We start from the raw sequence: 6,432 nt of genomic DNA on the forward strand, positions 1-6,432 counted from the left end.
CTTGAGAGCCTCTACTATTTCTCAGAAAGCCGGTCGAAATTAACTAGTCGGCAGGCTGCATATCGTGCCTCGACACACGTGTCTCGAGAGAGTCATGAGCCTCTTTTGTGAAATATGCGACTAAACGTTGTATGCTAGAAACTAGGCTACTGTGCTGCCGCTCTCATCCATCAACTATATACCATGTCTTTCTTTCTGTGATTTGAGCAAACTATATCTCAAGCATTCTTTGTTCGTCCCCGAAAGCATTCTTCTGAATTCTTATGGTGGTAAACGCAGAATGGCAGCCTACGTTTTTCCAACCTTTCATTATGTTTTGTTTACAAAAATTGTCTTTGTTGTATTTTTGTATTAAAAGCGCTCCTACCAATTCATCTACGAAATCCTGGCCGTTAGCAGGTTAATTCAATATTTTTGGGCAATTGAATATTTTTCTTTTACTAGAAATGTAAACCTGCTGCGAGCACAGGATAGGACTCACCGTTTCTCTTGCTACTTGCAGATGCAGGAGAAAAGCTTGTTATTAAAATATCAGGACTGAAAGCCAATTGTACATGGTGATGCTAAAGGCACAGGTAATCGCAGAACACTGAACAAGCTCCCCGATACAGGGACTATCTAATAAAGAATGATATCTAATAAAGTTACCTCTCCTATCTGTTCCGGATAACACAGTTCGCGTACTTGCTCGACCAACATACCAGCGAGGGAGCACATTTGCCTGGCCCGTTAGTTGAATCCCGTGTTAATTGTCTTAATCAGCGTTCTACGTGCGGGCACTAGAGTACTAATAGGCACGTTTACAAATAGGCATGTGGAGCTCCTGAGGAGGGCCTACATTAGAACATGGGGATGACAATAACCAAATAAAGTGTAGCCGGGCCCAAGGGACAAATATTACAAGAGACGAAGATTGCCGCGTTCTTGGATGGTTGCGACGTCAAAAGAGGTCTCGCACAAGTTTGGCAGCTGCGTAGTTCGCCATCTGGTTTTGTTGGTGCTTCTTGCCTGCTCAAGAACACGTGTGCATTGCCCTTACACTACGAGTGCACGTCAACAGTATTTTGCTCTCTCCTGTCTTCGTCAAGGTGGCACTTCTGCGCACTTCCTGGCTCGACCGGGACATAAACTGCGCCAACGTAGTTTGAAAGAACCTTTAAAAGCTTTCTGCTCTTCAGTTCGTCCAGCAGCTGCATTTCGCAAGGCTCTTGCAGTTATGTCATGTTAGTCTTGCCGGTAGAAAATGTTTTAATTACAAAAGCTATAGAAGTGTGGATAGCTTCGTTCTAATGCTGCCGTACCCTGTGCGTTTTCTCTCCTTGCCGTTATGTTTGTTGCGATTCCTAAGACTATTGTTTCTTTCGGGAGACATTGAGTTTAACCCCGGCCCTGAATACTCAAAGACTGTTAACCGAATTGATGGTGGCACGGGCTGGAATCGGAACCGATAGAAGCGGGCAGACAGTCCTTCCAGACCTGGATCGACCAGCTCGAAGAGGACCTCAGGGAGGCCACTAAAGAAATTAAGACCGAAGAAAACATAGAGAGCATAGACAGTAGGCTCGCGCATCTGATCGAGGCCAAACAATCCATTCTGCAAAGATGGAAAACGCAAAGACTGAACCGAAAGCTCAGGAAAAAGATAGCGTTGCTAAACAGACAGATCGAGGAGCATTCGAGAACGCTCGTGAAACAGCAGTGGGACGAAGTTTGCCACTTGGCAGACGGCAGAATCAAACATGGAGGCAGTTGGAACATCCTCAAACATCTGTTGAACAAGAGCGACACTAAGTCAAACAAGAGAACAGCAATTACAAAACTGGTACATCAAGTCAGCCAGTGCACGACTCAGGAGGTAGTCATGAGACAGCTCGCGGACAAATATCTCCCGCTCGAACAACCGGGCGATAGCGACGAACGCGTGGAGTACATGGGAGGACCGTGAGAGGATATGGACCGCGATTTCACCGAGGGTAAGGTACGGGCCGCCCTCCATGGTCTCTCTAGTAGATCGGCAGCCGGACCCGACGGTATTACCAATAAACTCTTAATGAATCTAGACGATGAGTCGATCACTTTCCTGACGGATCATTTCACCGAGTTGTGGAGAAAGGGAGACTATCCGGAGGAATGGAAGATAGCTAACACCATCCTCATACCAAAACCGGGCAAACCACTCCATCTGGATAACCTACGTCCAATATCGCTTACATCGTGCATAGGTAAAGCTATGGAACACGTTATTCTTAATAGACTCACTAGATACGTCGAGCAAAATGACATACTCCCGTATAACATGATCGGTTTCCGGCCCGGACTATCGACTCTGGACGCCATGCTCCTGATCAAACACCAGCTCATGCACGTTAGCCCGGTGCACGCGAGAGCGATTCTGGGACTAGACGTCGAAAAAGCTTTTGATCGCATAGAGCACAAGGCCATCCTCGAGGTCCTGTCCGAGCTGGGGTTGGGCGAGAGGCTATACAGTGTAGTCAAGGCGTTTCTGGGCGGTAGGCAAGCGAGCCTCACGCTAGGTGAACTAAAATCGAAGGTGATGAACCTGGGAAACAGGGGCACCCCGCAAGGGGCCGTACTTTCGCCCATGCTATTTAATCTAGCAATGACCAGAGTCGCGAGGAAACTGGAGAGTATAGAAGGTATACACTTTGCAATATACGCCGATGATATAACCATATGGAGCGCCAACGGTAACGTAGGGCAAACGGAGACCAGACTGCAGGAGAGCATACACGCCGTGGAAAGCACGCTAGGCGAGATGGGACTCAACTGTTCGGCGGCAAAGTCGGAGCTTTTGGTCCTAAAACATCGACGCAGGGGTCGCAGACGCAGGGGCTACGTCCCCGGGGAGGAACCCAAGATTATGTTACGCTGTCACGACGGATCCGCGATCAGGCAGGTGGAAAATATTAAAGTTTTAGGCTTCCACATAGCAGCGGGAGGTACCAACATGAATGCCATTCAACACATTTCAAACAAGACGGACCAAGTCATCAGATTACTAAGGAGAATAAGCAACAGACACAGAGGCCTGGGTGAGGACAGCGCTCTAAGGCTAGTGCACGCCTTCGCTCTATGTCACTTCGCCTACGTGGCAGGTCTATTTAAATGGTCGCAGGCCGAGCTGAACAAGCTAAACACTCTGATCAGAAAGTTAGTGAAGGCTACCCTAGGTATACCCATCAGCACCTCGAACGTGAAGCTCATAAACCTAGGCGTGCACAATACGATAGAAGAGATGGCGGAAGCGCAACAGATGGCGCAGCAGGAAAGACTGACGAAGACGCGAGCGGGCAGGCTTATACTCAAAGCGATAGGGACAGACGCAAATAGATCGATGAACCCGAAGGAATCCGAGGTAGAATTGAGCGGGCAACTTAGAGACGCGATCAGAACCACCCCCCTCCCGAGAAATATGCACCCGGAACACAACGTTAGCAGGAGAAAAGCGAGAGCGAAAGCTTTGTTGAAAGAAATTGAACAGCTAGGACAACAGGCGGCCCTTGTAGACGCTGCCTGAGTCCAAGGCAAAGAGGCCTACACCGCCGTGGTGGTCGACAGCCGGGGCGAGGTACGGGACGCCGTCACCATCTTCACTAAGGATTCCACGGTGGAGGAGCAAGCCGCGATTGCTCTAGCCATCAGGAACCGCAAATGGTCTTTCATCTATAGCGATTCCAAAGCAGCAATTAAGAGCTTTGACAAAGGCTATGTAGCTGGGACTGCGGCTAAAATTATCGACAAGGTCGAAACTATCAAAACAGAAATCCGATGGTTTCCTGCACATATGGGACAAGTGCACGAGACTCGGCCCAACCTCAACGAGGTGACGAACGACCTGGCACGAGGACTTGCTTGCCGTGCCGGTCAGAACCGAACCGACGCCCACTACCATTCCGGGGAACATAAAGATCAGTTACTAACTTACAACGACATCACTAAATATTACTACTTGGGGCGTAGGCAATTCCCTCTGCCACACGTAAAATTGAACAGGGCTCAGGCAGTGACGCTACGTTTACTGCAAACCGGGACGTACCCCACTCCGTATTTCATAAATAAAGTTCACCCCGAAAGAGAAATTAGGCAAGAATGTAACGTATGCGCTGGCATCATTGACATCAGACACATGCTGGCGGGCTGTCCCGCGACTCTCGCCGACCCGGAAGAAAAATGGCTTTACTGGCACAAGTTGATAACAAGCTCTTCATATCAAGATCAGCTACGGGCTGTCCAGAGGGTCCATGATGACGCCATAAGGCTCGGCCTGGCGGTGCCGACGTGGACGCGGCCCGCCTCGGTCTGAAAATACCGGGCTTCAGGACACTAATAAAGTTTTGTGAATGAATGAATGAATGAATGCCCGTGATATAGTGCCCAGAGACAAGTGCTGTGCAGAGTACTGGAGCAGCTGGACAATGGTCCGCTATCAGAGCTCAAAGGTTTAGGCCAGTACTCCCACAGAATATCCACGTTGAAGGCCTTACTCGCGTTGTCAGGGTAGTGCGGTCGATGGGGCTTCACGATCGACTGTAAAAATTCCGTCCCCTACTACTCTGTAGTGTACGCGGTTTGTTAGTGCTCGTCTCTATTTCTATAATATTCTTCCACTTTCTATCTCTTTTTATTCCCCTTCACCCGTCCCCCCGTGCAGGGTAGCCAACTGGAACTGCCTCTGGTTAACCTCCCCGCCTTTCTATGCATCTTTTCTCTCTCTCTGTCTCTCTCTTTCTTTTGTTCTCTTGGTATTTATTTTATCTCCTTGGCTATCTCTGCCATTCAGCGCACAACGGAATAGAGTCGATAACAAGAATGGCAAGCGACTTTCATGGAATAAGAAAAACTAAGGAAGTTCTGGCGCTTCAGCTCAGCCTTCCGATCACAGGGGTGGGAGAGCGCCTTCATGCCCAGTACGAAGATTCCTCCCTGCGTAAGCAAGTTTCCTAACACCAGAATATTTTGCCTCTCCTTCGGTGCATCATTAACAGAGGAACTGCGAAACGGTTCGATGCGTTGCGCCCGCGCAACTCTGGACTCACAAAGAGCATCGCCAAGCAGCGGGCAGCGGGGACTGCTGGCACGGATTACCGGTGCCAGCTGCCGGGAATGAACTTGCAAATGCGGGGGCGCTCATTACGAGCGGGTTCCCGCGTAGCTCGCAACATCTGGCTCTTCTATAGCTACGGCTGCATTGCATGAATGTTGATCGGACACCACGGTGCCCAACGTTCACTGCGTGCGCCCTTCATCGTCACACCTCCGCTGTTGACCACTCGGATCGGCACTGATGGAATGTGGGAATGAGAGCGAGGGCACGGCTAGGAAATTACAAAAGTTTGGATAAGGCGGGGTATGGATGCCCATAGAATGCGCACAAACATAAGAATGCTACCATTTGACGTCAATTTTCTGATGCAAACGAAAATTGCAGCAATTCATCAATGTCTCTGAACGATGCCTAGAAAAATCGGTTATGCCGTCGTTCAAGCCATTCTGTGTAGCTTCGCTCGACGCTGCTACAAACATCCTGGTATCATAAAATTTGTGCGCACACAATCGGCGGCCCTATTTTTCATGTTATTTTTCATATCTTGCGTGCAGGCTGTTTGTCTTCCCACCACTTACACTTTCATATTTAGAATCAGTCCCCTTCTAATATAGAGACCGCCGAATAAACGGGAGAGAAGAGACGTGAACCAGGTGAGAATATTAGACCTGCTACCTTTCACGACGGGAGTACCGTGGACAGAATAAAAATGAGAGAGAGAGAGAGAGAGAGAGAGAGAGAGTGTGTGTGTGTGTGTGTGTGTGTGTGTGTGTGTGTGTGTGTGTGTGTGTGTGTGTTACACAATCAAGGCGGGTACACCTACAGGCGCGAAATAAGTGCACCAAAGTGCGAAGTCGTTCGCTGTAGAGTTGTTTGCACAGTTCGGATGAAGCGAACTTCTGCTGGTAAAATGATCGCGGCATGTGGACAATTCCATATGTATATATATGGAATGCAAGTGCAGCAGGCGGATATGAGGACTATATCAAAATATTATAGTTGCAGGCTTGCTCCCTCTGAATGAAGCCATGACTCGACGACGACGATCGCTACACGGCCAGTAGTCAAATCAAAAGGCGCTTGCGCCTGACGGCTTTTGTGTCCACACGTCATCAAATCTTCCAGATGCAGTCGTGGTGACATCAATTCCAGAATACATCAAAAACATTACTCTGCGCATCAGCAGTCACACAAGACCGGGAGGTCTTTCTACGAAAAGTGTGCGATATTCCGTCATGCCGCCGGCGTGACAGGAGAATTTTGTTAGGAGCTGGTTTGTTAACTTTTTGTCATGTTAACCTTGTGTTGTGTTAGCATTCACATTTTGTTAGCAGCAATTCCAGGAAACAAGAAAAAAGGCACTACCA

This window comes from Dermacentor variabilis, chromosome 5, assembly GCF_050947875.1.
Source record: "Dermacentor variabilis isolate Ectoservices chromosome 5, ASM5094787v1, whole genome shotgun sequence".
Taxonomy (NCBI): domain Eukaryota; kingdom Metazoa; phylum Arthropoda; class Arachnida; order Ixodida; family Ixodidae; genus Dermacentor; species Dermacentor variabilis.